Below are 7873 nucleotides of genomic sequence, written 5' to 3' on the forward strand. Positions count from 1 at the left end.
CAAATTAAAATCATCCCAAGAGACCGTTCACAGTGGAGCCGCCTTGTGCAGTGCAAGGTGGGTTGTGTTGGAAACCCTAGATCTTGATCCGGGTGTCTCTTGTGCAGCCTTCCCATTTCTCTTCGCTGCGTGGTAGGTTCAGATCTAGTCGAGGGTCGACCATGCTCTACCGTCGTCTTTCTTGATGTTTCCCTAGCCCACATGGCTGTTGGTAGGGTTTGGAGTGGCGAATCTTGCAGGTTGCCGGTTGGTGGCGTGGTGGCTGCTGGCTCGGCTTGAATAAATGAGGTGGTCCTAGGATCCCTTTCATGCCATGACGAAGATCCACTTGATGCATGTCTTCATTGATCTGGCCGGAGTGTCGAGTTACAGAAGGATCTGCCAGTGAACTTCAGTGGACGATATGCCTGGAGATTGCCAGATCGGATGGGATTTGATCGGTGCAACCGTGTTTTTCTTACCGTTTGGTTTCAGGGGGAGCGATGCGAAGCTTTGCAGTATGCTACCATCTTGGTACATGTCTTTAGTTCCACGGTAAACTCAGTCTCGGAGAATGGCATGGAAGCCGAGATTTGAAGATTAGTAGTGGTGGTTCGAGTCTTGGTCATGATGAGGTTTTGGCTTGGTGATTCGTGACTTGAAACAGCGACATCTGTAAGTTGGAGTGACAATACAGGAGAAATTCATAGTCTAGACTTGCATGATGAAACCCAAAGTCTGGTCTTAATTAGTTGTGTCTCGCAATGACCTTGTTGAAGGCATCATTTTGTAAGCTCGGACTTTCTCGTGGGTGAAAACTATGATCTATGATCAGGGCGATAACGACACTTGTGCATTGCTGTCTTCTTGGAGGCGTCGCTTTTAGAGAAGATAGATTTCGGTTGCAATTTTGGTATTGTTTTATCCGCTGCTACAATATTTTTTAAAGATGTGCGCATCTGTATTACTATTAGGACACTACGGGTGTAGTTTATATATTTGTGATATTAATACATTTTCTTTGTTAAAAAAACTATTAGGACGCGAGTGTGATGATTTTGATACCTGCCAATCCGAGGGTGCTGGGTGCAGCCTGCCTGCGAGAAGGAGGAGGTGAGAATGAGATCGTGTGCAAAGTGTGGCGCGCGCCTGCCCAGGTACGTTGGCGTCGCTGTCGCCGCTAGTGCTTAGGTTGTGTCCAACTGTGCTTTAATTTAGGTGATGGCAAAAGGCTGGGGATCTTCATCATCAGAGATGGGCCTTGCATACTTTCGTCTCGTTGGGACGATTGATTCAGCGCTTTGGTACCACATTAACACGCACGCTCATTATCGTAGGTGAAAAAGGCGGTTATGATTTGGATTTCCGTTGGTACGTCCGAGTATTATTGTTGCGTAGTGTACTGTACAGGTATAATATGATCCATTGAGTCGTGCAAATCATTTGGTGGCCCGGCCTCACGAGGTCGTCGAGGCATGTGCATGCGGCGACGTTCGGTGCCGCGCGCCCACTAACTTGGCAGGATAGTATACTTAGATAAATGTAGCTGCAAGGAATGGTTTATGTATCCTTGGATGATTAAGAGTGACCGCAGATCACATTGTTACACATGATTTGGTCGAGTTTTGCTTGTACCATATCTTCTACTCCATATTTTCTCCCAAATTCGAAGCGATGCGGATAATTAACGGTTTCAAATTCGAATGATGATATATCGGGTCGCATATTCGAACAAGAATTCGAACACCCAAACTGCACTAAAAAAATAGCCATAATACTCTCATAAACATATACTCCCTCTGTCTCACGAAGGTTATCTTAGATTTGGTAAATTTTAGATGTACCTGCATGCTATTTAGCGTCTAGATATATTTTAATTTTAACAAATCTCAAACAACTTTCTTGAGCCGGAGGGAGTAATTATATTTCTAGCAAAAGTAAAGAGAGATTTAGTATTTTATCCTTGCGTGAGTCGATTAGTTAGCAAATATAAATGTATTTTAGGCTGAAACCCAAGCATGGATCGTAAGGTGGTATAATTAAATATAAATCAAATAGTTACACCATTAGCCTGCCGGTGGCAAAATTGAGAGCTAGGCATCCGCTCGCTAAATGAACTCGGTAATTTAGTAACTACTAGCTTGGTTAAATGGACCTTTGCTTTTGGATTATTGTGTTTGAAATATTCGGATGATCTATATATGCATGCTATTTGCTACCGTATTCTACACACATCCTCCCTTTAACATCAGATATAGGTACCTCAAAACGTATTTGGAGCCGGATTCGGAGCAAAAAATTATTCTATTCGATTACAGTCATGGTTACATGCTATTTCGTGATCTTGTTTCGCATGCTTGATCTGATCTATTGCACCGTGCCAACATGGGTACGCTCTAGTTAGACTAGGCGGGAGGCGAAGAAATAGTACACGAAGCTGCAGACTAAGTTAGAAATCGCGGCCCTCTGGCACTAGCTCACTGTCGCGGTCAATGTTTGAAAACGGAGGCCACCGTCGGCTGACTTTTGCATACCCAGCTCAGCCACTTCTGCCGCCCCAGCTCCCAGATGTTACAGGACATGATCGCTTCGCCACGCCACGCCACACCACATACACATGTAGCAGCGGCACGCTAGCCAGATAAATGGAAGACTTTTGGCGCTGCACCTTGTCCAGATGCGGTTGTACGCACGCAGAGGTAGTGACGCTGACTGTGCCCGTGTTCTTTACACGAGCTGGCCGGTGCCTTCCTGCAAAGATGGAGAAAATCGGCGCTCTGTGAATCACAGAAATATGTGATCCGACTGCTGAGGACCGTCGCTGCTACTTTCTCTGTTCATGGCAGATCGGTCGCCACAAACAGCCGCAGGCAGCGTCATTTCAGCCGGCGACCGAGGAAAGATAGCGCCGTGGCCACACGATAACCAGGGAGTGTTTGCCGAACTGAACAGATCACGTACGGTTCCTGCCGCGAAAAATGTCAAATAATTCTTTTTAAAACGGGGCCAAAGGCTTCCCCCAATGGAGGGTGTTTCACATGAAAATAAAAGGTGCAAGGTTATACCAAATATTTTATTGTCCGGTATTAATTCACTCATGCGCTTAGGCACCGCCATAACCCAAATTCCTGCCTCTTGCTTGATCTTAGCCAAAAGGATTGAAGGCGGTGCGTGTATGTTGGTGAAGGGTCGTGCATTTCGCTCATTTCAAATTTCTCAAAAACTGAGAATTGTAAGGAAGACTAGATCTTTAATTTTTCTTCTTTGTCATAGAAACCCACCAATCGTTGGTGACACTACTAGAAAAAGGTTTAGCCGTAGAATGTGCTGGAATTTGGGGCATTTGGCCTTTGGCCCATGGCCCATTATCAAATTCTGAAACTCACATGGCTCATTCCAATAATCAGTGGCAGCACTAGTGGGAGCTAAAGTTTAGTCCCACATTGCTAGTTGGGAGAGAGTTGGAGTGGTATATAAGGTGGGCTGTTCTAGTCCTAGTAAGTGAGTGAGAAGAGAGAGAGCCCTCGCGCACTCCTCCTCCTCCGCCGCCCGCCTCGCCTCGTCACGACACGACACGACACGGGTTGCGGGAATCTCGCCGAGCCGAGCTTATCTTTTTGCTTTTTGCTGTTTGGGAAATTAATTGTGTAATCAATTTCGAGTCATTAACGGACGCGTTACTCAGCCGTTTTGCCTTCGGATTTTTCTGGATCGTGGCTGTGCCGACTCGGACGTGGGCTGCGCCCCACGACCTTCCCGAACCGCACTATATAAGCGCGGACTCCAACCCTAGTCCGTACTCGGACGCATACGCTACTACCTGTTTCCAGCTCCTTGCGCCGCCGCCTCGTCTTCCTCATCCCGACCGTCGGCGTGCACCGACCGCCGGGACGAAGAGGGCCTCCGGAACCCCGCCTCTCGTGAACCCGTACGGGTGAGGGGCAATCAGGTTTTGGGGAGCGCTCCGGCGCGACTCATCGGCATCACGACGTCGTCATCGGACGACGAGTTCCTCCACACCGACAACTTCTTCCCGTACCTCGGCCGACTTCTTCGGCAACCTCAACATGGGCGACAACGACGCCGCAAAGTATGTGATCTTGTCGTCTCTCTTTCAGCTTCGTTAGAGTTTCTTCTTCTAATTTGTGTGGTAGATGCGATCGCTTTATCTTGTTTAGATGTGATCTGTTCATCTACCTTACTAGTCTCGCATGATTAGTTTATTTGTTATTTTCGTAGTCATGATTTATCATTTACTTGTACGGATTATTTCATATGGATATTTGCTTATATATTCAACAATCCAAAAACCTGATTTTAGGCAAATCAATTAAAGCAGCGTTGCTGCCGCTACTCGACCTCCCCTCTTTGATGGTATGCATTACAAGAGGTGGCACACAAAGGCAGTTCTATGGTTTACAAACCTAGGCTGTTTTAGCGCCACGTATGCTAGACCCGAGGGGCCTCTCTCCGCAGAGGAGCAGGAAAGTTTGAGAAGGTCGACGCCATGTTTAAGGCGGTCTTGTTCAGCATTCTTGGGGACAACATTGTTGACCCGTACATGGCTTTCGACCATGGTAAAGATGCGTGGGATGCGCTCGAGGCCAAATTTGGGGTCTCGGACGCCGGCACCGAATTGTATGTCATGGAGCAATACTATGACTACAGGATGACCGCTGAGCGCTCCGTGGTTGAGCAGTGCTCATGAGATTCAGTCACTTGCCAAAGAACTCGAGCAGCTTAAGTGTACCTTACCGGACAAATTTGTGGCCGGTGGCATTATTGCCAAGCTTCCTCCTCGTGGAGGAACTTCGCTACTTCTCCGAAACATAAGAGACAAGAGTTCTCCGTTTCGGATCTCATTGGCTCGCTTCATGTGGAAGAGAAGGCGAGAGCAAAGGACACACGCGCTCGTAGTTTTGAGGGAGGTTCTAGTGCCAATGTGGTACGAAGAAGAACTTCCAATCTCACAAGTCTAAGAATAAGAACAATGGAAAAGGCAAGTTTGACGTGAAGAACAAAGCCTCCAACTCAACCAACTTCAAGAGGAAGACTCCTTATAAGAAGAAAGGGAACTGCCATGTTTGTGGCGCTCATGGACATTGGGCTCCTGATTGCCCAGAACGCCATGATCGGCGTGAGAACAGCGGCAAGTCTGCAAATGTTGTTATTGGTGTTGATACTGAGATCAAGGACGTTGGGTACGGTACTTCTCCTACTGTCCTTTCAGTATGTAATTCTCCTGATTGGTGGATAGATACCGGAGCCAATACACATGTATGTTCTGATGTCTCTATGTTTTCTTCTTATCAGGTCGCAAGGACTTGCTCCGTGCTGATGGGAAACGGCTCACGTGCTTCGTTCGTGGTGTTGGTACGGTGGATCCGAAGTTTACTTCAGGAAAGACCATCCAGTCGAAGAATGTGCAGCACGTTCCATCAATTAATAAGAATCTCGTTAGCGGATCGCTTTTATGTCGAGATGGTTTTAAGTTGGTTTTTGAGTCCAATAAAGTTGTAATTTCCAAGTGTGGACAATTTGTTGGAAAAGGTTATGTGTGCGGAGGCTTGTTCCGCTTATCTCCGTCGACTTATGTACTCAAATTATTAATCATGTTTGCAATGATAGTGAGTCCGATATTTGGCATTCACGACTTTGTCATATTAATTTTGGGTGCATGACGCGGCTAGCGAGTATGAATATAATTCCGAAATTTGCTATTGTCAAGAAATCCAAGTGCCAAGTATGTGTGCAAGCTAAGCAACCACGTAAGTCTCACAAGACTAGCGGAGGCAAGAGACTTGGCACCGCTGGAACTTATACATTCGGATCTTTGTGAAATGAATGGTGAATTGACAAAAGGAGGGAAAAGATACTTCATGACTTTAATTGATGACTCTACTCGATATTGACAAAAGCTCTTAGTCACTTCAAAATCTTTAAAGCTGAAGCAGAAAACCAACTTGATCGAAAGATCAAGCGGTTAAGGTCTAATCGTGGTGGAGAGTATTTTTCCAACGAGTTTGATTCTTTTTGTGCGAAACATGGTATTATCCATGAGAGGACGCCTCCCTACTCACCTCAGTCAAATGGGGTGGCCGAAAGAAAGAACCGTACTCTAACTGATTTGGTTAACGCCATGTTAGATACATCGGGTATATCCAAGGCATGGTGGGGGGAGGCGATATTGACTGCATGTCATGTCCTAAACCGTGTCCCCACAAAGAACAAAACCATTACCCCGTTTGAGGAATGGGAAAGGAAAAGGCTGAAACTCTCTTACCTACGAACTTGGGGCTGTATGGCGAAAGTAAATGTGCCGATACCCAAGAAGCGCAAGCTTGGACCAAAAACCGTGGATTGTGTTCTTCTGGGATATGCATTTCATAGCATTGGCTACAGATTTTTGATAGTAAAATCTGAGGTATCCGACATGCATGTTGGTACAATTATGGAGTCGAATGATGCGACTTTCTTTGAGGACATCTTTCCTATGAAAGAAACATCTAGCTCATCAATTCAGGAGATGCCCAGTTCATCTACTAAGGAATTATTTCCTGAACCTACCATGGCTATAGAACACTTTGATAATCCCGTGGAGGATGACAATGAAGCTCCGAAAAGGAGCAACAGACAGAGGACTGCAAAGTCTTTTGGTCATGATTTCATTGTGTACCTCGTGGATGATACTCCCACTTCTATTTCAGAAGCCTATACATCTCTGGATGCTGACTACTGGAAGGAAGCTGTCCATAGCGAGTGGATTCCATCTTAGCTAATGGAACTTGGGAGGTTACTGATCGTCCTTATGGGTGCAAACCTGTAGGATGCAAGTGGGTGTTCAAGAAAAAGCTTAGGCCCGATGGTACTATTGAAAAGTACAAGGCACGACTTGTGGCCAAGGGTTATACTCAGAAAGAAGGCGAAGACTTCTTTGATACCTACTCACCTGTAGCTCGACTAACCACTATTCGAGTACTACTTTCCTTGGCTGCCTCACAGGGTCTTCTCGTTCATAAAATGGATGTTAAGACTACTTTCCTAAATGGAGAGCTTGAAGAGGAAATTTATATGGAGCAGCCCGATGGATTTGTAGTGGATGGTCAAGAAGGAAAGGTGTGTAAGTTGTTGAAGTCTTTGTATGGGCTTAAGCAAGCGCCTAAGCAGTGGCATGAGAAGTTTGAAAGAACTTTAACCGCCGAAGGCTTTGTTGTAAACGAAGCCGACAAGTGTGTATACTATCGCCATGGTGGGGGCGAGGGAGTTATTCTTTGTCTCTATGTCGATGACATATTGATATTTGGGACCAACCTTACCGTGATTAAGGAGGTCAAGGAGTTCCTATCTTCGTTGTTTTGAGATGAAGGACTTGGGAGTAGCCGATGTGATCTTAAACATCAAACTCGCGAAGGATGACGACGGTGGGATTACATTGCTTCCGGGCCCCACTATGTGGAAAAGATCCCGAGTCGCCTGGGTATAGCTGACCGCAAATCTTCTCCAACGCCTTATGATCCTAGTGTGATAATTCGTAAGAATAAAAGAATTGCTAGAGATCAATTGCGATATTCGCAAATCATTGGCTCGCTTATGTATTTAGTCAGGCCACGAGGCCGCACATCTCCTTTGCCGTAAGTAAACTCAGCTGCTTTGTGTCTAGACCGGAGATGTTCATTGGCATGCTCTTGAGAGAGTTTTGCGCTATTTGAAAGACACTACGAGTTATGGCATTCACTATACCGGGTATCCAAGGGTACTTGAGGGTTATAGTGATGCAAATTGGATATCTCGATGCCGATGAGACTAAGGCCACAAGTGGTTATTTGTTTACACTTCGGAGGTGACGCCGTTTCCGGAAGTCTTGCAAGCGCACCATCATTACGAGGTCAACTAT

The sequence above is a fragment of the Lolium rigidum genome, chromosome 1, assembly GCF_022539505.1.
Source record: "Lolium rigidum isolate FL_2022 chromosome 1, APGP_CSIRO_Lrig_0.1, whole genome shotgun sequence".
NCBI lineage: Eukaryota > Viridiplantae > Streptophyta > Magnoliopsida > Poales > Poaceae > Lolium > Lolium rigidum.